General features: G+C 49.4%; 2 protein-coding genes across 6 annotated transcripts in view; one reads left to right on the forward strand and one right to left on the reverse strand.

Annotated features, from left to right (window-relative positions):
- Window positions 1–26648, reverse strand: part of sulf2b (sulfatase 2b) — a 90194-nt gene that overhangs the window by 58142 nt on the left and 5404 nt on the right. Inside the window, exon 1 of one of the 5 annotated variants that reach the window (XM_049018503.1) lies at window positions 12921–13026. The exons of 2 other annotated variants lie outside the window; for them this stretch is intronic. The gene's annotated coding sequence lies outside the window, so the exon portion shown is untranslated. Of the gene's footprint in view, window positions 1–6996; window positions 7551–12920; window positions 13027–26648 lie in introns of those variants that run through there. 2 more of the 5 variants (XM_049018504.1, XM_049018502.1) reach the window with 2 other exon arrangements.
- The window catches only part of LOC125745529 (protein kinase C-binding protein 1-like), a 311418-nt gene that overhangs the window by 54141 nt on the left and 230629 nt on the right, over window positions 1–26648 (forward strand). The gene's annotated exons all lie outside the window — the stretch shown is intronic.

A 26648-nucleotide genomic window follows, 5' to 3' on the forward strand; every position in this document is an offset into this window, starting at 1 on the left:
CACTGTGACCCTGCATCGGACAAAGGGCTGGAAGATGGATAAGTGTAGGTTTTAGTTCAATTTCCACCTCTTAGAAACAAAATTGGAATCAATGTACTACCCAACATACATTGCAATAATCTGGAGTCTACTACTACTATTTTCTTCTAACATCAGCTAAGTAGGTCCATAAACTTCTGGTTAAGTTTCCAAGTTCATTCGTCAGATCTTGCGTCTGTGGACATGAAGAAGCCAGCAGAAGGGCTGGTGGACCAGCAGGAGTAGGTAACAACAGTGAAGGTATCTTGAGGGGTTACACAGCACCGCGCTGCTGGAGGTGAAGGTGCTCCACTGCCTGTGCCGTTCTGCGTGTCTGAGACGGCAGGCAGCCTGCCACTGGTACTGTAGCAGGGACTCCAGGGGGCGACGGACATGACCTCAAGTGACAGCCGACTACAGCTAGGCAATATCAAGTGATAGACAGACTAACAACGGGCATGATGGCTCAATCTGCTGCACCCTGCCCTCAAACCTGCAGCTTTGTGGGTTTGATTCCTGCTCTCAAATCTCTCTGTGCATGTGCGATTCCACCCACTGCTCTTGTCCTAAAAAGCATGTGGCTGGGTGAACTAGCCCCCCTAACAATACAGAGGTGGATATTTCAAGTTCAGAAATTTAAAATCCTGGCCAAGATTTCTTCAACCAGCTATCTGAGTACTCTGTGACTGTGACTCTTTGTAACTCAACTGGTTGGTTAAAACAAAATCTTGTTCTGAATTTTTATGTCCTAGACCTAAATTATCCACCCCTTCCACATTATTTAGAGTGTGTACTGTATGTGTTTGATTTCCCTGTGATGAAGTGGTATCCCGTTGAAAGTGGCTTCTGCCCTGCCTGGAGTAGGCTCCAGGCCCACTGTAATGCTGTGCTGGACAAGCGGTTTAGGAAGGTGGATGAATGTGAATCAGTGTTACATTTATATAGCACTTTTCAAGATACGCTAAGCGCTTGACAGAACCAATGGGGAGCCACTTCAGCCACCGCTGTGTAGCCCCCACCTGGATGACAGCAGCCATTCTACACCAGTACATTCACGACACAATAGCTAAGGTGGTGAAGGGGCAGGACAGAATTCACCAGTTAGACACAGGGGAAAATTAGGAGGCCAGATTTTAAAGGGCCACAGTGGGCAGTTTAGCCAGGGTACCGGGTTAGCAACCCTACTCTTTTGAAAGATGTCCAGAGATCTTTTATGACCTCAGACAGTCAGGAGCTCCATTTTATGTCTCATCCAAAGGACGGTGCTATGTTTACAGTACAGTGTCCCTGTCACTGCACTGGGGCATTAGGATCCACAGAGACCACAGGATGGGCTAACCTGCTGGCCACACCAACACCTCTTCTATCAGCAATCCAGCTTTCCTAGCTGGTCTCCCAACTACAGATGCAGCATTGCAACAAACACTGCAGTAATAAACTCCCTATTGATACAGTGGACCAATGCAGCCAAAATCCAGATATACCCAGTGCCAGATTGCAGCTCTGTGTGGGTTATTAATCTCAAACAAGCACCCTGCGTTGAGTCTGTAATCAAACGAGCTACATCTGCATTGTGCCACACCACCATAAACACACACACCGGCTGCGCAGTCGGGCAGATGCCCCTGGGCGCTCATAAGCATCTGTCTGCGTGGGGCCTCACTACAACAAATGTGCATCAGCTGCACAGACAGATTGCTACATCTCTGCATTCATTTGCATTGTGTCATCAGCATGGCTTGCGCAGACACTTGCCGTTCATACTGCCACCGCCCTGGAGGGTTGTGAGTTATGATGTTGACTTTCACTTTGCGTTCATTAGCGTTCCATCCCGTTCCGTCCTACGACATTAACATTGCGCTTCCCACTTAACAAAACAAACGATGCATTCCTTCATTGCCCATCGTGATGTGTAATTGTGTGTCAGATGAATCGCTCTGTGTTTTGCTCGGAATCTTGTACGTTTCTGTGTTTAAGGGATGGTGGGGTGTCAGTGTGTCTGGGAATGTAACTGACCCCACTCATCAGTCTGGGATGACGGGAAATCCAGTGGGAGTGAATGTACTTCCTGTGCAGAGAAGATAATAGTGATTGCCAGCAAGCCCTCCTGTGGCTCAGCAGGTCCTCGGAGGCTGTAGTCGTCCCAGGGGTATAAGCCTCAACGCTGCCATCATTATTCGCTTATGCCGGCCATCATCCTGACAAGCATCAGTCCTCTTTCAATGACCATTGGCCGGAACTGATTTTAAAAGGGACAATGCTATGAAGGAACAAATAACAGATCAAAGGAACTAGGAGCATGGGGGGTCCAGTTTACTGGCAGCTTTAAGATCACCGTGCATGGCAGAACCTGAGTAAGAGCCCCCATGGAGGGGGAGCATGGTCACCGCCATTATCAGCCCCTCTCCCCAACCCCACCCGCTACCACACAATGGGCCATAATAGGCAGCCTTTAGCTTGCATGACAGCAATGCCAGCTTCCATAGAAAGAGGGCGCTGTCCCTTGTTTCGACCACGTGTGATGACTCCTATCGATCACGATGGCTGTGTTCATGGCCATCCTGTGAGCACAGAGTTCACATCCATGCACAACCATGGATGCCAAAAAGGTCTCATTAGGAATGCTCATCCTATGCAGGGTCACGGGGGTCCAAACCAGGGGTGCAAGCAGGAAATAACCCAGGACCAATCAGGCCACACACCCTATTCACACACCTACGGACAATTTGGCAACTCCAATTAACCTCGGCATGTTTTTGGACTGTAGAGGGAATCTGGAGAACCAGGAAGAAACCCCACGAGAACACGGGGAGAAGATGCAAAATGTTTCCTTTTTTGACCAGCATGCTAAGCAAATGCTGATATTGTTATGAAACCCCTATCAGTTAATAGGTTCACACAGCAACCGAGGGCAAAAGAAACTTCAAAACGTCCTTCCTTCCTTCCTGGCAATTTAATGGCAGTGAATTCCCTCCCGGGGCTGTTCTTCTGCTTTGCTGCTGCCATGGTAATGGCCAAAAACAGGATGGATCCTATGCACTTCATCTTAAACTTTTCATTTACGTAGCGCTGAAATGAAAAAACAGAAAATCCCACGAAATAAACTAAATGGGAAAAGGTATGTTAGGATAAAAACACAACGGTTATTTGTTCCTTGGTTGCGTGTGTCTATGTGGTAAACCGTCTATGGATGGCTGGGGGAGGGGGGACGAGGTTATCCTGAGTGCTGCAGTGGGCTGTTGTGTTTGGGGAGGTCCTCCGGAGGCTCACTCACTCCTTCCCGTCTCGTCCACATCTCCAGGGGGGTAGGGGGCACTCTGAATACAGCTGCTCCCCCAGCACTGGCGCCCTCGCCCCAAGTTCCCCAGCAGCTCCCTGTGGGCGGGGAGGATACCTGCACAAACAAGCCTCCTCATCCAGGTGACTCCGTCTGCCAGAGCACACCTCCAACGGATAAAGAGCTCTGGTGGGGGGTTGCTTCATTTTCTGTTCAAAATGGGAACCGGTTTCCACTTAAACACCTTATACCTTAGTTGCAGCTCTCAAGCTATTCATGTCTGCCAAAGGCGATGTGAAGCAACAGGAAAAATATTTTTGTTGTTGTGCTAAAAAGTTAAGCTTTCGTGTTAAACTGTCACTAAGTGGCTGAACACTGTAGTTAACCTGTAACTAGCCACATGCTTGACACCTTTTACCCCAGTTCAGGGATTATGCAAGGCACCGAAGAACTGTGAGCATCATCACCCTGCTGCTGTAGGCAGGACGCCCCTGACAGTGAGTGGATCAGCTTCATGCCAGCAGATACAGCAAGTGACCCAGTAATAACCCGGGTTACATCACGGCAAGTGTCCCAGTAATAACCCGGGTTACATCACGGCGAGTGACCCAATAATAACCTGGGTTACATCACGGCGAGTGACCCAATAATAACCTGGGTTACCCCCTTCCCCCTCCAAAAAATGCCAGCACCTCACGTCATCTAATGCATCCAGTAGCAACCATATGGGTGGGAGGAAGGCTTCAAAGACAAAAAAATCTTATTTGGCGTTCATCACTGGTCACTTCTGGGACCAACCGCTTTTCATGGCCAACGTGTTACATGGGCCAGAAAGTTTTGGCTGCAGCACATTCTGAAGGACTCTCAACCCCCCAGAGAAAAGAGACATAAGGACATCAAACAGGATCCCTGTTCCCGAATCCTGACTCAGCACCACCCCTGGATTCTCCAGAACAGCTGTGCCGTGCCCGGCCCCGCGGCCTTGTCATCAGGCAGACGGCAATCCGATACACGTGCGGATTAGCTGTAGGGCACAGTCAGGACGTAAATCTTTGGTAGCGCCAGCCCAGTTCCCACAGAGGGAGCGCTGCCAAGCGGTTGGAGCAGCGCAACCAGACGGACAGCATTCCGAAATTACGCCCCTGAACCGTACATAGGAACACCGTGTTTTTTTCCGATTTACAACACGGTCTATGAAAAATGTGTTTGGAAACGGGCTCCTGAGAACATCCTTCTGTGTTACAGGCTGCTGATGCCCCTGCTGACGAGAGTGGTGAGCGCACCATGTGCACAGTCAACGGGAAGAAGGGGTGACCGCACCATGCGTACGGTACAAAGGAAGATGGGGTGACCGCACTATGCGTATGGTACAAAGATGGGGTGACCGCACCATGCGTACGGTACAAAGAAAGATGGGGTGACCACACCATGCATACAGTCCACAGGTCCACAGAAAGATGGCATGACCACACCATGCATATGGTCCTCCATTCTGAATACTTATACTGGGAACACCTCAAATGACAGGAGGAAGACAAATAAGAGGCAAATGCACCTTTTGTCATACCAGTGCGTGTGTAATGTACAGTCCCTCAAGGCAATAGAGTCTCAGAAGTAATATCTGCACTCATAGAACAAAAAAGTGCAGTTTTAGTTGAGAAGGGACAAGACTGATGAGGTATGACAGTGCGCGATGCTTAAGAAAGACATTTTTTTTTTCAAGTATAGCACTTTCACGAGGAAATACATCATACCAATCAAGAAAAATTACTTTGCATTACTACTAGACGCAGAGTCTGTTTTTTATTACTGTGTCAGAGAACCGAAGGGAAACCACATTTAAAAAAACGCTGCCGTAATCTCTTTCACATCTACTTTCAAATAAATCACAGATTCCAGCATGTGTATCAACCTCAATGCAGAATTTCCAATGTAAGAAGATGGATAGATTGAGGGAGGATTATATTCTCAACAGCTTAATAATAGCTGCACTGTTATATAAACCACACATCCAGTGGCCAGTTCATTCAGTACACATGCTTGTTAATGCAAGCAGCCTGTTCCTCCACAATGGGAATCATGTGGCCGCAACTGAATACGTGCGGCACACAGACAGGGTCAGCAGGTCCCGAGGATTCATTACAGGATCCCTTAAGACACGTGATTAAAGTGAATCAAAAATAGTGCGATTAGTGGTTCGGGTGTCTGAGCACAAGCCACCTTCCTGGGACTTACACACACACAACAGTGTCTAGAGTTTACAGAGATGTGATGAACAAAAACATCCAATCAATGGCATTTATGTGACTGAGAACAACTTAATGAAAGAAGTCAGAGGAGAGCGGCCAGACTTGTTAAAGCTAATTGGAAGGCCACAAGTGCAAAAATAATAGCTCAGTAGAGCAGGTGTGCAGAATGGTTTCTCTGAATGACTCATCTACCCTCAAAGTACTTCGAGAGATAAAATGGGTCCTACTAGGTGCTACATATGGGTACGTAATAAAGGGACAGCTGAGGGAACGTTTATCATTGAAGTGGTGTAAGCAATCGGGGAGAGACATGGGAGAAGGTCTGCTTGAACTGGGGAGCAGGAGATATGGAAGGAATGCAGGGCAGGGGATTGGGACACGAGGGGTTACAGCGTGACAGGGTTCAGAGTCACGTGCCCCATTCCTCAATCAGAGTCAGGGCTCGGCGACCTGGGCAAGAGCTGGCAACTCACTACCCAGGTGAAGATAACTTTCTAAGGTTTAATGAGCCCTGAGGCTTTCATTTATCTGAAGAAATACGGAAGGAGAACCTGCCAGAGACTCAGAGAGCCGATACGTTAGCAGGCTTGATGTCACGTACCACTGCAGACATGACAACGTTCAGCGTCGTAGTCACATCGCATGATAATGGCATCGCTATCGTTACAGAAGCTGAAAGGCAAAAATCACTTTCATGAAATAAAAGGTAAACAGCAGGATGTGAATAACAATCTTGATCCCCTGACAGTGAGGAGCATCTCCGGCCTGCACTGTTTTCCTGTAACGGATCCAGGGCACCTGGGTCACGCTCCCGCAAGCGGAACCGTAGAGACAGAAGTCTCAGGTGAGCAGGAGCCTTCTGAAGATTGAGGGGTCAGATGCTGGGTAAGTCGATATAAAGGACACTTTAAATAAAACAAGATGACGGAAGATGGGGGGATAGGCTGGAGATATATCTATTTCAACTGCTTGTTCTTCCAAGAAGTTGGCCAAACGAGGATAAGTAAGGACGACTGCGGCTGAGTTTACTTTCTAGTTATATTTGGGATGCAGAAACAAGGCTTTGAAATCGAAAGTGGTGGTGAATTTTTAAAAAAGTGATAATCGAAAAAAAAAAATACAAGAAAATGAGCAAGCATCTGCTAAATTAGGACGTATGAGCAAAGTTTAACTTACTAGTCCAGCTAGCACATTGCCAGGGTTTACATCAACTGAAAACAATGGACCTTTAATTATCATTATATTGTATAAATACCTACAGAAGCATGTAGTGTCAAGAGCAGCAAATTACAAAAAAAAAAAGCCCTTTAACTTCAGATGGTCCTGCAGGAGAAATATCTACCCAAACAGATCAATGGGTAAATATACTTAATGCTTTTTAATTTCTCTTTTACACTATTTGCTTAAGAAACCATTGTGCTGAAGAAGTAGTTTTGTGAATATTGTTCTTACCGACACTCGTCAGTAGTCCAGATGAGATGGCGCTTAACAAAATGAAAAAATGGAGTTGCCTCAGCCGAAGGCGATCCCTCACAATGTGAACTCGTCACGCGCCACAGAGCCAAAGCCTTCACAGTTGCCTGAACACATGGCTGCAGCCATTAATGACTTAAAAACAGCAGATACGGTCACTAAAGGGACCAACGTGGAGCGCACACATGAGCACACTGAAGCACAGATAAAGCTTCCTCTAAAGTGAGCACTGTATTATACTGTATGTTAGGAATACTCCCTTAACTGAAAAATAAAACACTTGCATCCCATTAAATAACCTAAAATTCACAAAACAAATTTGGAAATTTCAGAAAATGGGAATTTCAGGCTGGTTCAGTGTCCTGCTGTCCTGGTCCAAAACTGCAGAGCTGCCATTAATAATCAAACAGTTATTTAGAATTCAATCAGTTCCGGTCACCTGGGTCTTTGCTGAGCTGTCTGGCAAAGGTACTTCTCTCCTACAGTTTGGCGAAACCTCGACTGGAGACTCTGCCTTTTCAAAACAGCATTTGAATGTAAACATTGATTCAGAGGATGCGACTGAGGATGGGTGAGGTTACCATGAGCTCACGGTAAATTCCATGTTCGGGAGGCTAAAACACGGATGGCCCAAGACTGATGCAATTCCAGTTGCTCATAGCTGCTCCTTTGTCCTGTTTGCACGCCATGTGAGATTTGCTCCCTGAGGGCTGATACATGCTCAGAGCAAAAATCACCAAGCGAGTATAGCCTGCTCTCCCAAGGATGAATGGTGGGTGTTCAGAAATGAGCAGGAATGACTGAAAGCATGGCTGTGCCCAGGAAGGGTGCTCTGCTTGAGATGGCTCCTGCACTCAGGAAAGCTGCTCTGCTCGGGGGGGGGGCTGGATTGCGCAGCCATTTAATGCCTCAGCAGGCTCTTTCCCTCTTGAAACTGGGCGGGAATGTTGCAGACCATGTCAGAAACTCGGTGTTTATGCTTCCTGATGTCCTCACTCTTTAGCTACAGAAACAACCGCGTATTAATCCATTGTCCAACGGTGGCTAAGCGGCAAGGGGTGGGCTAGGAGATGTGACCAACCTGAAGGCCGCAGCACATTTTGGCTGAGCGAGCAGCATGCATTGGTAAGGAGGTGTGGGCAGCCGTCCCGAAACTGTCTGCCTTTCGCCATCCTGAGTGCCCCTTTTTGAGCACCAATGATCACCACAACCCAGGTGAATTTTGTTTCAGTTTGCCAAGAGGACCCTTTCCCCTGTCCCTCGAAAAGCCCCTGCCCTGCGCATCAGCATCATCATGGAATCTCCAGTTCAACAAAGTCACAGCACAAGCCTGTCTGTTCTTTCTTATATGTGTTTGCGCTACGGACCCCACAGCTAAACAGCATCCTTACTTAAGATAAGTGATGTTAAAAATGATACTATACCAGGGGGTGAGCACCAGGCAGGAGGAGCTGTGGGACAGGGATAGGGTACAGCGCCACCAGCCTGCAGGACCAACAGTGGGGGTGTGAAACGGCGGACTCTTCCGGAGGCACAAATAGAGTCTATGCAACTCCCCGGCTGAAGAGCCACCTACTTCTCCAACAAAGACATAATGTGCCTTATTGTATTTTAAGTGACTTTATATTTATAAATGTTGAAGATAAACATTAGTCATATTTTATTCCACACTGAGCTTCTTGTTCACCTCATCCCAAAATATGAAACAAATTACTCATGGCTGTGGCGCGTATGAAGGCTCGCAGTGTGCTGTGAAAAGGGCACATCAATGGCTTTACTGTTGCTTTGCTGGGAACAGGTGATACAACCTGCTTGTTCCAGCTGGTTACGGTATCAGAGAAGGAAGCTAAAGCTCGCGCTTCTGAGGGAGAATTACCTCTCAGCTGAAAGTCTTACCATAAAGACTTCGGCTTCCACCATCCATTTTCCGCTTAATAACTGGTGTTAGGAATTCGAGGAGCAGCTGAAGGAAGGGGCCACTGGATGCGCGACTGACGGCAACTTCTGATGTGATGTCAAGCGCCATCGATTTATCAAGAAGGCATCCCGAGTAGGTTTGGAAGATGGAGGAACGGATGGACACAGAAACAACAAATCACCACATCAAGTTACAAAACACTTTTGTTTTCAGTTCTGTTGTCACATTAAAAATACAGGAGTAATGCAAGTGATTTCCCTTCTGTCTTTACGTTTATCTCTGTCTCACACCAAGCAGCCCCCCCCCCCCCCCCCCCCATGATCAGTGGTTGCTCAAACCCCACACCCACATTTCGCTGCTCCTGCATAAAGAATGACACCTCAGGAAAATACTAAAGTTTAGCACCTGCAACACAGCTGATTCTTCTAAAAGCCCATTTGGGCTATATCAGACAGAGACTCTTTTTGGGGTTTGGGATTGACAGACAGCCAAAAGGGACAATGGAGATCGATATCTGCCGTTCACTGAAACCCACTCCTGTCCTGCCGGTCCCGTCGATGCTGATGCTAAATGGACAGAGTCGATGGCCTCGTTCCTCTTTCACCACACTCTCCCTGTGTTATTGACCCAGTCTGCTCCATTCCCACAGCAGCCCAGCGTCTTTAAGTGCTGAACAGTAAACAGAACTTTGCTGGTGCCTTCGAGAACCCGGTGCTGAAATCCAGACAGAGTCACGAGGCCCTGGCGACAGCACCTGTCACACGGAGACACCATGATGAAGGAGGGGCTCAGAGCATCTTATTGCCGGGCCATGCATACAATATATGCAGCATGCCAGGAGATGGGGATGCTCGGCCAATCAATGGAAGGGCGGGAGCAGCAGCCAACCAATCAGGATCCAGCGATTCATGGACTATCCCAGGAAAGGCAAAGCAGAGGAATAAAAGCAGCCCTGGACTATCAGTCCACCTTGGCATCACATCTTTGGGGGGGGGGGGATTACTTTAAGAAATCCTATTTGTGTGCAGGGATTGAGGGGACAGATCTGGCTGTGGGACCCCAGAAGGTGATAATGTGATGCTTAGAGCAAAACCCGAACAACGGAACTACAAAGACCAGATGGATTACGGATAAATAAACCCTTCACGGAAAACTGCAAAATGATCCTGAGACCGATTTAGGAGAAGATTATAGTTTACCTCTGTACTAGACATGCTGTCCCAAAAGCATAATTCACAACATAATCCCATTAAAAAGGAGATGTACAGTATATAATAGCTGGAGCACTGTAGTAGTAGGTGGGGTTTAAAGGAAATGAAGTCATAAATCTAATCCAAATCCCTTAACTATTTCCCAGAATGTTTAATCTGAGGTCCTGTCAGAGTGAATCAGAGCCCAGGTGCTTCAGCTCACCAGGATAAACGGATTAGAACGGGGAAAGTTAATTACCAATGATTTCTGTGAGAGCTGTGGTTTTGCTGATTGATTTTTGCATCAAACAAGCATATTAAACCCAATGTTATAATTAGCCGGCCTCAGGGCGTCCCGCAGCATCCTCTGGGCTCCATCTGCACCGCGCACAGGGTGTAATCAAGACGCAGCGCTGGCGTAATTGACCGTGTTGTGGCAGAGAGAAAAAAACACGCAGGAAATCCAAATTCCTGAGGCCTCCATGTGTGTTTCCAGCCATATCCGTCCACCAGGCCAAAGCGAGGTTCTGGAAGTGAGTCTAGATAATTTCACCTCCCTCCTGTGCAACCCCCCCTGCCCGTCCGCCCCTGTCCCCCTACCGGCTCTCTCAGCCCAGTCCCAATGCCCACCTGGTGTTCCCCATCATGATTGGCAAGCTAATGGGGGGTTTGTGTTTGGGGACGGGAGGGACTGCTGCAGCTGGGGATGGGCGAGGGGGTCTGCCTTTCGCAGGAATGGCTGGCATCAGCACCCCCAGGCATTCCCGGTCCTGGCAGCCGACGCATTTTTCTGCTCAAACTCTCAGCCCTAATCAGTGGAGTTCTGCAGAGGCCGTCCGTTTGGCGTCTGGTCACCTCGCTCTGCACGTTATCCTACCCCGCGGCCCACTGGCCTGCCAGCTGCGCGCATGACAGCCGCATGCGTTTCCACGGCAGGGATCTGCACGACTGTGGAAGCGTGCCCATGGCTTACGTGTGCACGACAACTGGTACGTGTGAGCGTGACGAATATATGCCGTGAATTAAATGGGAGGTGCAGGTCACGGCAGTGCACCTTCAAAGGACAAACAGGGTCATGCCTGTTATTGCAAAACAAGTGCTGGCAGAGGAAGTGCAGAACACAAGGAGGAAAGGGGGCCGCAAACCTGTGCTGTGCTGGATGGACTGGGCTTGGAGGGGGGGGGGGGGGGAGTTTGTGCACTCTAGATCACCTCGGCTAGGCCCCCTGGTGATGAATGACCCTCACTACCTGAAGCGGTCATGTTGTGAGGCCATGGCGATGACAGATTGGACTCGCTGTAATAAATTCGCTCTGATCTCCACAGCAACACAAATATCGCAGGAAGGATGGCCCCTCCGGGCCTGCTGGGGGCCCCCCCATAAGTCCCAGTTCTCTCACAGAGGGCCAAGCTCGCAGCTGCTTGGCCCAGCGTGGAATCGCAGCTTTGCTGAATTACGGCCCACATGAACAGAGCGATGTCTCTTTTTAACCAGTAACTCGCCCCTGTCGTCGTCTTCTGGCAGCTGCGGAAGGCAAAAGCCAAACGAATGTTTATCCTCCACCGTCTGAAGGCCAGTCTCTTTTTGCTCCCGACTCGGCTCTGTGGTGCCCTGGCGCCCCCCCCTGCTCCCATGCCAACAGCCCCTAAATATCGTCCCCCAGTGTTTAAATTGCGGAGGGTTTTGAGGATTGGACGTTGTTTGTTTTTTTGTTTTTATTTCCCGCTCCTCATCCGTCGCCCTCGTGTGCATTTTCCGGATCCATCGATTGAACCACTGAGGAAATAGCATGAACCCTCAAATCATTACTGCTGTAGCTCAAATGCTAAGGGTACTAGCTGCGTCTGGGCCGTGGATTAGCTAATGAAACCTGTCAGTGAAGAAACACATCTAAATGAAACAGAAATGTGTGACAGCTGCTCTCCCCAAAACACACAGGTACTGTGGTTCTGCTTACAGGAAAGTACATCAGGGTGGGAATCCATCGTAATAGCTGAAGGCTGGAACAGAGCATATTTATATGGGGAATGTCGAGACTGAACGTGCAATGATTTGGGCATTGAATGATGCATAAATAGTTAAGTAATGAAGTGTTTATTTTGGCTCATTCACAGACCAATCAGCAAAGGCGACTAAAAAAGGGCAAGATGCGCAATTTGGGTTTACGCTGTCCTCACCGAAACACGCCGCATGGCCACTAAAGTACATGGTAAAACGACAAGCTTGCCGCTCCCTTTACCATCTGCAGCATTTCAGGCAGCAACACGCCACAGTAATGACAATGACAGCCAGACACGTTCGAGTCACGCAGAGATAACATCCTGTTATTTATTGCACTGTAAAAAAAAAAAAGAAGCTCATGACACGTGACATTCTGGGGGGATGGGAGAGACTTTCAAGTGGAAAGGTGAAGGTGCTATATGTGAAAGTAATAGTGATGCATTCGGGGTCGACGACCCCTCAAAGCACCGTGCTGACAGAGATGGAAGCGCAATGCAGCGGGCTCGGCTATCACCCTGCAACGTCGCATTAAAAACCCGGCGCTTTGAGCGACCCGGGGAGCGGCGGCCTTGCGGAAATCAGCCCCTTTGACGCTGAACGACATCATTCGCGCTCCCCCTGCTCCCTGGGCTCGGCGGCGCACCCAGGTGGCCAAATGTGGGCTTGGAGAGCCATACCTGCCTTCTCATTTATCACAGTGAACCAAATTGGTCACCCCCCCAGAAAGAATGTGAGCCAAGAAAAGCCCCCGGTATGCATAATAAAGAGATGACAGCAGAAGCCATTCCACTTACGGCCTGCTGGGATACCGTTTCTGGAGCACCTTCCTGTCGGGCAGCACCAGCAAACAGAACCTCTCCTGGCAGCTTGCTACCGTCTGTCTTGCTCAGTCACTCTTTGTCTTCCTGACACCTCCCCCCCCCCCCCCACCCCCACGTCATGCACACACTTCCTCGGCCTCTCTCGCTGACATTTCCAGCACAGCGGGGCACGCAGCAGCCCAGCGGAAGGGCGTGTGATCGAGGGGGGTGGCAACCAAACACGACTGTGACCGCAAGACATTCAGATGATTATAGGCAAACAGGCATTGACCGAAATCTCACGCTAATAAATGAACTGAACTCAAGCACTAGACTGCGACCTCAGGGGACCTAGCTTAAGGCACAATGTATAGGTCAAATCAGCCCTTAGCCTGTCTGCTGTAATCAGCAACGCTGGCTTGTCTTGAGTGTGCATCCGAGGCCTCCAACCGAAACAGGTCGCCGCCTCGTCGGCTGCTGAGCCCAGGCCAGCTCTGCATCATCACAGGCAAAAGGGGGGGGGCAATAACACTGCTCCTGGCCCTCTGATAGCCACATCACCATTTTGCCCATCTCCTACGGATAGCTTGTGCATGACGGATTTGTGTTTGTTCCTCTGTTGCACCCGACATGCAGAGGCTGGTGGCGTGGCGGGGGGGGGGGGGGGGGGGGGGGGGGATTGGGGTGGTTAAGCTTTCATCCATCCAGTGAAGGTGTGTCACTTGCAGCCTTCCTCATGGCCCTGAAACACAGACACACAAGCGCGCCCAAACACACACACACACACACACATACACAGACAGTGATTCTGTATACATGGGATGAGCCAGAACTGGGATGAAAACACAAAGTAATTCTTCTCTTTTTTGTGCTGTCTTTAGGGTCACATTTGCGGACTGAATTATTCCTCGCACACCTCAAAGCTGTTTGCTGTAACACGGGTCTGAAAGGGGAAGGAGGCAGAATAGGAGCCACATCCACAATGTGCTATTAAAAGCCTTCTGTGTTCATGCCACCCCCCCCACCCTGGACCCCCTCCTTCTGTTTTGTTCTGTGGTGTCTGTGTGGAATACTAATCTCAGGGTCGCTGGGCTGCAGTTTGACGAAAATGACTTTCTGGCCTCTATTTATTGCTGGCTTTGTGTCTCCCTCTCCCCGCGGGGCCGTGTTCCCTGAAACGGATCTGGCCCAATTAACGGAGCAGCGATCAGGGACGCCAAACAACCTCCGCCAACAAATGGCAGCCGTCCGAAGGGTCTCAGCGATGGGGCAGGGGGGGGGGGGGGATTGGATGATAAGTTCATTTGGGGACCCGGCAAGAAATAGCCGGAGTTGCAGGAGGAGCAGATTTGGGAGCGCATTGAGGCGATCATGGCCGCCGGGAAACAGCTCCAGGAACCGGCATCAGTGGGAAAACCCCCCATGTCAGACGTAAATGCCATGCTGTCAGTCAGTAGGATTTAGTGAATGTATGCCCAGCTAATGTAAATTAAACAGCCTCTTTGTGCCTTTGAAGGGGGGTGTGGCCTGTAGCATACCTGGATGGGGAGATTACACAGCGGTCGTCATCCGAGTGATTATGTCATTGCTAACATTAACAAACATCACGCCATAAGAGTGCTTAACACCCTTCAGCTCCTGGCAGATTAAGGTGACAGCTTTGCCTCAAGTTGAGGTTTTCCTCCAGTTTTCCAAAACAGGAGATGGCCGTCCCCTCCTCACATGGCACTCGGTGACAGAAACATTAAACGTGGTGGCCCCAAACCCTCCTCCCTGGTTTGGTGCTGTCCCAAATCCCTATCAGAATAAGCACTCTCTGGATTCTCCAAACCATCAGCACCCCATGGGGAGGTGTGCACCATACACGACATGGAGAAATCAATGGGAGTTTTGTGGCATGTGTACCTAGCCTGACGATGCCCCCACTCCATTCCTCATTGCGGAATCATGCCTTTAACAGTGACACAACCCCCCCAAGCTTCCTGCCTTTTAATGGCTATTAGCCTCACACCACACCCACGCCCCCCCGAGGCACGTGGCAAAAGCCTCAGCATGTGGCAGCGTACATTTCAGGACATTAATCTCACGTCAACATGGGCCACTGTTTACTACGCACACACCCCACTGCCTGATTCATGTGTGTGTTTATATCTCATCGCAGCTGCCTGTAATCAGCAAGGAGCAAACCACTGCTCTGAGAAGGACTCTGTGCGCCCAATTACTGCCGCCGCAATACTTCTTCAAGTACTTCCACACACTTCAATGTAATTAATACAAGGCATAACAAATAGTATTCTGACGTTCTAGTGGTTAAATGAGAAGAAAAAAAGATAAATATTCAGGCAGGGAGTGTAAGGGGAGCCTTCAGGGGTGTATCTGTGAGAGAAATCTTATGGAATGTATCTGTGAGGGGAAACCTTCAGGGATGTGTCTGTGAGGGCAAACGTTTAGGGACGTATATGCGAGGGGAAACCTTCAGGGTAGTATTTATGAGGGGAAACCTTCAGGTGAGTATCTGTGAGGGCAAAACTTCAGGGAAGTATCTGTGAGGGAAACCTTCAGGGGCATCCTGTATCTGTTAGAGGAAACCTTCAGGTGAATATCTGTGAGGGAAACCTTCAGGGGCATATCTGTGAGGGTAAACCTTCAGGTGAATATTTATGAGGGAAACCTTCAGGGGAGTATCTGTGAGGGAAACCTTCAGGTGAGTATTTATGAGGGAAACCTTCAGGGGAGTATCTGTGAGAGGAAACCTTTAGGGGAGTATCTGTGAGGGAAACCGTCAGGAGAGTATCTGTGAGAGGAAACCTTTAGGGGAGTATCTGTGAGGGAAACCGTCAGGGGAGTATCTGTGAGAGGAAACCTTAAGGGGAGAATCTGTGAGAGGAAACCTTCAGGGGAGTATCTGTGAGGGAAACCGTCAGGGACGTATCTATGAGGGGAAACCTTTAGGTGAGTATCTGTGAGGGAAAGCTTCAGGGGAGTATTTGTGAGGGAAACCTTTAGGGGCATATCTGTGAGCGCAAACCTTCAGGGATGTATCTGCGAGGGAAACCTTCAGGGGCATATCTGTTAGAGGAAACCTTCAGGGATGTATCTGCGAGGGCAAAACTTCAGGGGAGTATCTGTGAGGGAACCTTCAGAGGAGTATCTGTGAGGGAAAGCTTCAGGGGAGTATTTGTGAGGGAAAGCTTCAGGGGAGTATTTGTGAGGGAAACCTTCAGGGGCATATCTGTTAGAGGAAACCTTCAGGGATGTATCTGCGAGGGCAAAACTTCAGGGGAGTATCTGTGAGGGAACCTTCAGAGGAGTATCTGTGAGGGAACCTTCAGAGGAGTATCTGTGAGGGAAAGCTTCAGGGGAGTATTTGTGAGGGAAACCTTTAGGGGCATATCTGTGAGGGCAAAACTTCAGGGGAATATCTGTGAGGGAACCTTCAGGAGAGTATCTGTGAGGGAAACATTCAGGGGCATATCTGCTCCTAAATGAAGGGACTCCCTGCTTCCTCACAGAGGCAGATGTGGCGGGTATGAATAGCGGGAGCTGAAGACTGTCGGCTAGCAGACACACATCCACCGCCAAATGGCTGTGCAGCCTCCTGTGTGCATGAGCACAGATATCTGCAGTTTGGTTCTGAGTTTTTCCCTTCACCATGTGGTGCCTGCATGTGCCTGAGGACAGAGTGGGAATGTTCTTTTTTTCCCCCTTGCTCTCTGTTTCAACATCATTCTTTAAGTCTGTCTCTCGGGCACCTTCTAATGCCATCTCAGATCGGTAGGTATTCCACTTACATTTAAAATGGCAACAAATCATAAATGCAGGGCATTATTTATATGCTGGCGTGAGATCGGAGCCTCCCATGTAACATGAGGAAGAGATGCATTATTCTCACAAAAATGCCTTATGGGTCAATTAAGGCTCCCAGGGCTTGTGTTTCAAAGAAAGTCACCAAACCATTAACTGATTAGGTGGGCAATCAATCAAACAAACAAAAAACACACATATACACGTTATACACTTTGAAAAAAGCACTAACCATGTTATGTGACTGATCACAAGAGCCTGGTTTTCTATGTCTGTGATCTGAACTGATACTTCCTGTACACTTCCAACATTATCTATATATTCTAACATATACCTGTGCATTTTAAGACCTGTATTTTTTATCATCTCCATAAATTCCCCAAGACCACTTGAACAGATAGCACACAGTGCCTTCCCACTTACTCAAAATAAAAATCTGAGAATTGCAGCCTTGGATAGAAAACACATGGATGTCAGTTATGGTGATGCTTAACGGAATCTCTGGAATCTTTTGAGCTAGTGGATCATTTTTCAGAAACTGTCACTCTCCTGCAGTTCTGTCTTTTGGTTGTGAACCAAGGACGCATGAATAGATCAATGTGTAATCATGCTCTTCGGATTACATTGTTTCATTGTAACAGAATCCCAGCTCCACCCGAGAACTCTGCACATACAGCAGTTGTATGATGCAAACCCATGGACAGGTGCATATTAGACAAATGGGTAAAACGTAAAACCATCTCATTCCAAGGATTTCATTTCTGTCAACAACATGAGAGGTAAACAAATTCAGTCATCTTCAAATTATAAAGCCATGGTTATAGGTCTTTGATTGGTACAGTTAATGAGTCTAAAAGTGGACACGTCATAATACTTACATGCACCCATTTTCCATCTGGGATTTAAACCCAGAAAGCACTGGGAACATGCTTCTGAACGTATCCAAATGCAAATTCATTATTTAGACACAAACACACATCCAGTTTTATCCAAACACTGGTGTTTTGATGCTCTGAGGTAATGTTTACCTTTGCCACCTGTTTGTTTATTTCAGCAAACAAAAGCTACAGCTGCAGATTCCGGGAAGTAAGGTTACAGGTTCCCCGCTTATATCCAATGAGGCAGGACAGGCCATGCCCTCTTGATCAGGTCAACCAGAAGCGCTGAGAACGTGGCTGTACCGGCGTCTAATGTACATCTTAAGTGTGCATTTGCTAAAACTTACGTATTTCTTCTGCATTTGTAAGTAGGCTTAAATGAATTATTATAGGGTGAATGAATTATTAGCAGGCAGTTGAATGCTCACTTTGTGTTTGCGAACGAAAGGTGGAGGAATGAGGCTGGGTGGGATTTCAGCCCACATCCTGCTGACTAAATGCATCAAGGAGGACAATTAAAATAATCTGATGCCAGGCAGCTACAGACAGATTCAAACAGGAGGCAAGACAGCATCAACATGCAAACCAGCCACTGATATTTATCTGCTGTCGCTAAAAATATGTACACAGCTCATGTTCAGCTCCTACTCTGCTGATTAAAGAATGAGCCCAGTAACACTTAATGCGCTGCGCTTATGTTTCCACAGGCCATGTCTGGAGGCTGCCTCTCTCTCTCTGATCGATTCATGAAGAGGAGGCTGCATCACTACAGCCCGTGTGCCCTCACTCACTGCGGGTATCAGAGCCCATCTTACCCAGGGACAGACGTCGGAAGGCTGCATCACTACAGCCCGTGTGCCCTCACTCACTGCGGGTATCAGAGCCCATCTTACCCAGGGACAGACAGAGACCGGAAGGCTGCATCACTACAGCCTGTGTGCCCTCACTCACTGCGGGTATCAGAGCCCATCTTACCCAGGGACAGACAGAGACCGGAAGGCTGCATCACTACAGCCTGTGTAGTACTCAATAGTAACATCCAATTCTACTCTTTACAAGACACTTTTTGCAAATTCTGAAAATTCCTCATATGTTTATGTTACACCCAAAAAGTTGGAAATCTGATTAAACCACTACTTAATCACACTGTACTAATGAGGTAACAAAGTAAGAAAACAGCTCAGATATGTGTGGCAGGTGAATATACACTCTGCAGTATGACCTTTGTGCGAAACAGGTTCACTATGCAGGGCTCAGCTGCACCGCCCCCCCCGCTCCAGCACTCTGCCAATCCCAGCAAAGGAACATGTAACCCATGACAACTGTGACATGCAACCCGGTAATCTTCACGGCGGCATTCAGCTCCATGTCCCCCCCACCTCCAATCAACCTGCATTATTCCTGCTCTACTGGGCTATAAACATTTATCAGGAGCTGCAATTTCACAAAGCCGATCCACTAAACGTTCAAATCTCTGTTCTCATAGCGGGGGGGATTTTGATCTTCTGCGCTGCCCTTTCAGCATGGAAAGCTCTCTCCTGGGAAATCCACCTACATCCTATGGAGAATAATATCCCTGGGGGGGGAGGGGGAGCGCGCTGGACAGCAGCCTGCAATTTCAGTACATAACCCTAATTCCCTAATTCTACAAACAATTTTAGGGTCATTAGCGGCCCGTCAAGGAAAATTAAAAAATTCAAGCTGCAAATGCCCATGACTCAGCGGACATTTATTTAATGATTCTTCCCTGATGACTATGAACATTTTCTGAATGTTTTTGATACTCTATGAATATTTTTTAATTAAATGAATTCTTAATATTTCCTAGCCTAACCCAATATTAGCAACTAGCAATAATGGCAATGACTGTATCCATTTCAATGGGTCTATAACACTATTACAAACCTCAGGCAGCTCGTGAGCTGATACCTTTCTTGCAAAGAAACGGTCATAAAAAAGAAATTTGACGCTATTTCAGATTTTTTTTTTTAAATATATATATGTAGATATAGATTGCACTATATATAGATAGATATATATAAATACTGTACATAAAAAATAAAAATAATATTTATAATATAGATATAGGGGTCGGCATGGTGGTGCAGTGGTTAGCACTGTTGTCTCATACCTCTGGGACCCGGGTTCGAGTCTCCGTCTGGGTCACATGTGTGTGGAGTTTGCATGTTCTCCCCATGTCGTCGTGGGGTTTCCTCTGGGTACTCCGGTTTCCCCCCACGGTCCAAAAACATGCTGAGGCCAATTGGAGTCTCTAAATTGCCCATAGGTGTGCATGTGTGAGTAAATGGTGTGTGAGTGTGCCCTGCGATGGGCTGGCCCCCCATCCTGGGTTGTTCCCTGCCTCATGCCCATTGCTTCCGGGATAGGCTCCGGACCCCCCCGCGACCCAATGGGATAAGCGGTTTGGAAAATGGATGGATGGATATAGATATAGCTGAATAGTGAACTAAAGTGAAGTAGTGAAATCATATATGCATATATTTGATATAGTGCAAGATTTTACAAAAAGCAGGCTTATGGATAAAATTTGCAGCACTGTTAACATGTATCAGCACTGGAGATGATATGGTGCAGGGCGCAGTTATGCAGTGCCGTGACAGTCCATCAGGTGCCTGTGATTCTTTGCAACAGACTGTCCTCTTGGTCGAGATATGCAGGGGAAAGTCAGTAGTTTTTTTGGGGCGGATAGTTGATCGATGGGCGCATACAGAATGTTCATAGCTGTGTGACGTTATGTGAGTTTGGAAGAAATATTCCTGTAGTACTTTCAGGAGGGTGAGGAGTGTGTGTGTGTGTGTGTGTTTGGGGGGGGGTGACAGAGGTGTGCTAGGTCATTCTTCATGGGAGCTGCTCCCCAGAGGCCTGTTACTGGTGTGGGGGGCCGCGAGCCCTTTCCTTGGGTGTGCATCTGCTAATACTTTTCTCCCGTCGTTTTATTGTAGAGAACGACATCAGAGGCACTTCCCTGCCATCCAATGAACATAACTACTGTGCCGTTATAGTACTGCGTCTGTATCAAGAAATGCATTAAATAATTGAAAGCCTCTGTGAGGCCCTGTGGCCGCGCATTCTGCCGTGACTCACGTTGCTCCGATGCAGAAACCGAAGCCCAGCGTTAGGATTACCGGGAACGTCCTCTGCCTACAGCTGCCAGCATCGCTCGGGCCTCCAAGCCACATGCTTGCCATCTCTGCTACTCCCGCTTCATCACTGCGCTTTCTACGCGACACTCCTAATAACGCTAATTAGTTCCCTTTCCCGGCGCTCCAGAATCGTCAATGAGCAGGTGCTTCTCATTGCTGGTCACTTCTCATTGCCGGTCACTTCTCATTGCCGGTCACGTTCCACGCTGTTCCCATGGGTCTAATCGGCACATCGATAAACCGCTAGCTGCAGGCGCATCGGGAGAAGCCGGCACATCGATGCGTATCACTGCCTGCCCTGAATGCCATCCGCCGGTCATACTGTATGGACACGCCGTCGTGTGGAAAACATGGGTCACATTCAATGAGGAGCCAGAGCAAAGACAGCGGGCACGCTGGCGGAGTTACCCTTCCGATACTCCCCTCCTGAATGAATAAATAATTCATGACATCAGCCAGTCCTCAGCACCCGACTGTCAGGGATGTTTCATTAAGATAGAAAGAAAAAAGAGCGAAAGTCTTTCTCCTGCTTGCTGAAAGAAGCAATATGGTTTCCTTCTGGTTGCACGACCTCCCTTTCCCTTTATCTTTTTCAAGCATTCCCTCACAAGAATAAAACCTGCTTTCCTTTAAAAACAAACCCACGTAATTTTCCACACCAGCAGCTGGAGAGCCTGTTTAAATTGGCCAGCTGAACATTGACTGTCTCGGCTTGATAGCTCCTGCAAGCCTTTTAATTATGGTCTTTCTGAAAAGATTTTCTTCTTTTGGCTTATTCTGTAGAGTCAAAGTAATGCTTATTAATCAGCTGGTTCTTGCAATTTCTCTTATCAGACTCTACTGTTTAGCACTTCTTAAAAGGTTGTAAATTACTTTAAGTTGTTTAATTTTATCCCTAATTTACAAAAGAATTTTACCACTATTGTTTAAAAACTCTGTTGTGAGAGTTTTTAATCAGTTATTAAAACTGCAGTGTAGAAATTGCCTCATCCACAGTCAACATCTGATAAAAGCGGAAACCCGGTTCTCTTGGACTGAGTAAGATTTCCTGCGTCACCCTGCCTCAGGACGAGGGTGGCTGAATGACACTGACTCCTTGCAAATTCTGTTTCGTTCCCTGAAAATGAAGAAAGTGCATGATTGTGTCAGAGAGGCAGAGGGAAAGCAGAGCAGGGGGGCTGGGCTTTTTCTATTGCTGGGTCTTACCAAACCCCCCTCACGGACCATTAGCTAATTCTTATTAACCAGTACAAAAGTCAGGACAATTCAGGGCAATGGCCAGGCCGAGCTTTCCCAAGGTTGCTTTCCCAGTGTGTGTGTGTGTGTGTGTGTGTGTGTGTGTCCTCTCTCCAGTTCCCAGGCAGCCGGCCATCAGCACTCGGCACTGGGGTTATGCGGGGCATGGGGGGGGCGCCCCATCCAGCTCACAGCGTTTTCACGCTGCCTGCATTGTGCCCCCATGACAAACACCCCCACTGGTTCTCACAGCATGGCCTGATTGTACGTGTGTGAGTGTGCCTGTCAGGGTGTCTTTGTGCTAGCTTGTGCGTGTGCGTGTGTGTGTCAGTGGTTCACGTGGATGGGGCAGTGGACGTGTGTGGGCATGTAAGAATTTGTGCATGTGTACGCACGCACGCTTCTGTGTGCGTGCGCATGTGTCTTCGTGTGTGTGCGCAGGTTTGCATTTACACACATTATTGGGGCCAAATGTCCCCACAATGTAGATATTTTTCAGGCTCCCACAATTTAACAAAAATCTGTGACAGCGATCAAAAAACTAAAAATGCCAAAAATCTCGTATTTTATTTGGTTATTTATGGTTAAGGTTTGGGCTGGATAGAGATTAAGGCTGTCATGTTCTGATTAGAGTTTTCCCCATAAAAATGAATGGAGAGTCCCCACAAAGACATAATTACAAACCCGTGTGTGTGTGCGTGTGTGTGTGTGTGTATAATTCCCTGTAATAGCTATTACTGGCATGATGGAGAAAAGATGAGCCCACAGTCCTGAGGGTTGCTGAGGGTCACAGTGTCACCGTGGGACCCTTCAGCCTTACTGGTATGGCCACACCAGTTCCTGCATGGTATTTTTCCATGAGGATGCGGCAAAACAGTGACTAAAACGAAACCCCTCAAAGTCAAAATGATTTCAATTAGGTGAATGCATGACTAACTGAATATTTCATTCATTAGCTGTTGTCCGTCTGGTACTAGTTTATGAAGTCAGCTTTACTGCATTGCTATACCCCCCCCCCCCCACCACATTATTTAATTATATTTTCACAGCGTCTCTACCTTACAAAGCAGCCTGTGAAGGTTGAAATATTTAATGTGTATTGAAAGGTTTTATGTGGAGTTTGCTTTTGTCTCAGAGAGCTGGAGGCGCAGGGTGGCTAATTAAAAAAAAAAAACTCACGGCACTCACATCAGCGAACGTAAGATTAATGAGCGAGGAGGGGGGGGTTCTGATTGGCCATCACTGCTAATGGACTCCTACGCTGTAATCTCCTGTTGCTGGAGGCCTGATCAGAAGAGAGCCGTCAGGAAAGGAGCGCCATTTTCTCGCAGTATCCCTCCTGCCGCCTCATTGGCCGATGCTACGTCGGGCTCGTGATGCATTGGCACAATCAACAGGGATTTAATTAAAACACATTATTCATAAAAGCTGCTAGAATGCCAATCTGTTTCAGTTAGGGCAAGGAGAAGAAAAAAGTCTGATAACACAGGCTCATTAAAAGAGTGAGAAAAGTCTTTCCGGAAGTTAATGAGCAGCACTGGAAAATGGGATGAGATTAAAAAAATGTAATTAGCAAGTTTTCAGCCCGTCAAGGCGAGGCTATGCTCATTGAGATTCACCTGCGCAGGGCTATGATGCAGGGAGAATCCTGCACAGGACGGCATCCCATACCAGTCATAGGGAAATGAGACCCCCCCCCCACTGCCATTCGACGGAATGTCGCGTGGGGACCCAAGGTGACATTTTGTTGGGAGTTCTTTACCATGCCCCTGGAGTAAACCCACACAAACAAGGGGAGGAAACACACACAAACAAAAAGGAGCCAAGGACAGGAACAGAAGCTGCATTTATTGATGTGCCACCCAGTTACAGACTAGCTGCTGGAAAATCCACACGTATTAGCATGACGAGGTAAACACATCAGCAAGTACTGGCCAGACAGGGGCGTGACAGCTAGCAAGCAGCGGTGAACATCCACAGGTGCTGGGCCCGCTGTGCCCGTCTTCCCCCCAAGTGCTGGGTGGCCCTGACTGCTCCTGGGGTGCCCATCTACCCCCTCGAATGCCAGGTGGCCCTGACTGCTCCTGGGGTGCCCATCTACGCCCTCGAGTGCCAGGTAGCCCTGACTGCTCCTGGGGTGCCCATCTACGCCCTCGAGTGCCAGGTAGCCCTGACTGCTCCTGGGGTGCCCATCTACGCCCTCGAGTGCCAGGTAGCCCTGACTGCTCCTGGGGTGCCCATCTACGCCCTCGAGTGCCAGGTGGCCCTGACTGCTCCTGGGGTGCCCATCTACGCCCTCGAGTGCCAGGTAGCCCTGACTGCTCCTGGGGTGCCCATCTACGCCCTCGAATGCCAGGTAGCCCTGACTGCTCCTGGGGTGCCCATCTACGCCCTCGAGTGCCAGGTAGCCCTGACTGCTCCTGGGGTGCCCATCTACGCCCTCGAGTGCCAGGTGGCCCTGACCGCTCCTGGGGTGCCCATCTACGCCCTCGAGTGCCGGGTGGCCCTGACCGCTCCTGGGGTGCCCATCTACCCCCATGAGTGCCAGGTGGCCCTGACCGCTCCTGGGGTGCCCATCTACCCCCTCGAGTGCCAGGTGGCCCTGACTGATCCTGGGGTGCCCATCTACGCCCTCGAGTGCCAGGTGGCCCTGACCGCTCCTGGGGTGCCCATCTACCCCCATGAGTGCCAGGTGGCCCTGACCGCTCCTGGGGTGCCCATCTACCCCCTCGAGTGCCGGGCGGCCCTGACCGCTCCTGGGGTGCCCATCTACCCCCATGAGTGCCAGGTGGCCCTGACCGCTCCTGGGGTGCCCATCTACCCCCTCGAGTGCCGGGCGGCCCTGACCGCTCCTGGGGTGCCCATCTACCCCCATGAGTGCCAGGAGGCCCTGACTGCTCCTGGGGTGCCCATCTACGCCCTCGAGTGCCGGGTGGCCCTGACCGCTCCTGGGGTGCCCATCTACGCCCTCGAGTGCCGGGTGGCCCTGACTGCTCCTGGGGTGCCCATCTACCCCCCTCAGCCCCTTGAATCTGCCATCCTTTACATCATGCTAAAAATCACGCAGTATGTTCTGATTTACTGGCAGCTGGGACATAAAAAACAATCATAAGCTGTCAGTTGTGCCCCCCCCATCCCAATTCCCTGCACTACTTCTTAAAGGAAGCACATTGGCTGCACCCCCTGAAAATCTCCCAATTAAAGCGTGGTCTGCCCAGCTCGCCCTGGGCCTCGCTGTACCCGCACCCCAGTCGCCGGCCTTCGGCTCTCGCAAGCACCTCTGAGTTACCTGGAGCTGGGGAACTAATTACTGCACGGAATGAGCCGACCACCAAATCCAGATGTCCCCCCCCCCCCAACCACCGCCGTGCTCCATTCTGCTCCGGCTATTTCATTACTGCGCTCACTGACTTTCTCAGACAAACTGAAACAAAGGGGCACCATATACACCTGATCCCAAAATGGGCTCCACCAACAGCGTGGCCCTGCTGCCGGCCATGATGATTCTAGAAGTTTTTTCTTTTTTTAACAAAAAGGTCTGTGCTCAAATGGGTTTGTTAAATATTCATAAATACAGAACGGCAGCAAGTGGCAGCGGTTACGCCCAGACTTGGCAGAGGAGCCACGCACTGGGGCGTGAAATGAGGCCTTTGCAGGTTTTACGGAGAGACGGAGAGCTGATAGGAGCAGGAAGCTTGCAGCTCTTCCAAAGCTCGGCAAGGCCAGCCTCACTCATCCTCAGTATTAGGAATGTACAGCCACCCCCCCCCCCCGGTCTGCCTCCTCATCTCTGGCCTCCTATCACCTTTTCTGCAATAGTGCTGAGCTCCCGTTGAAGGCTCACACGGATTGCGAGGCATAGCCTCTGGAGAGTTCAGTGCCGAGAGCGCTGTGATAGGCTGTCCAAAAACAAGGAGAAGGACACCTTCAGGAAGAACTTGGCAGCTGAGCTAGGTGCTCCCCTGTGCTCAGTGGAGGAGCAGCCGTCCTCCTGTGCTCGGCGGCCAAACCAGCCATTCCCCTGTGTTCAGCGGCCGAGCCAGCTGCTCCCCTATGTTCAGCGGAAAAGCAGCCCTTTCCCCTATGCTCAGTGGGTGAACAGCCGCTCCCCCGTGCTCGTTGGGCGAGCAGCCATTCCCCTGTGCTCAGCGGATGAGCAGCCGTTCCCCTGTGCTCAGCGGCCGAGCCAGCCACTCCTCTATGCTCAGTGGCTGAGCAGCTACTCCCCCGTACTCAGTGGCCGAGCAGCCGTTCCCCTGTGCTCAGCGGCTGAGCCAGCTACTCCCCTGTGTTCAGCAGCCGAGCCAGCCACCCCCTCGTGCTCAGTGGGCGGGCAGCCATTCCCCTGTGCTCAGCGGACGAGCAGCTGTTCCCCTGTGCTAAGTGGCCGAATCAGCCACTCCCCTGTGCTCAGTGGACGAACAGCTGTTCACCCGTGCTTAGCGGCCGAGCCAACTGTTCCACTGTGCCAAGCGGCCAAGCCAGCCGCTCCTCTGTGCTCAGCGGCCAAACCATCCGTTCCCCTGTGCTCAGTGGACGAACCAGCTGTTCCCCCGTGCTCAGTGGACGAACCAGCTGTTCCCCTGTGCTCAGTGGACAAGCCCGCCGCTCCTCTGTGTTCAGCAACTACAGCATCTCCA

The sequence above is a fragment of the Brienomyrus brachyistius genome, chromosome 6 (assembly GCF_023856365.1).
Source record: "Brienomyrus brachyistius isolate T26 chromosome 6, BBRACH_0.4, whole genome shotgun sequence".
Lineage (NCBI taxonomy): Eukaryota > Metazoa > Chordata > Actinopteri > Osteoglossiformes > Mormyridae > Brienomyrus > Brienomyrus brachyistius.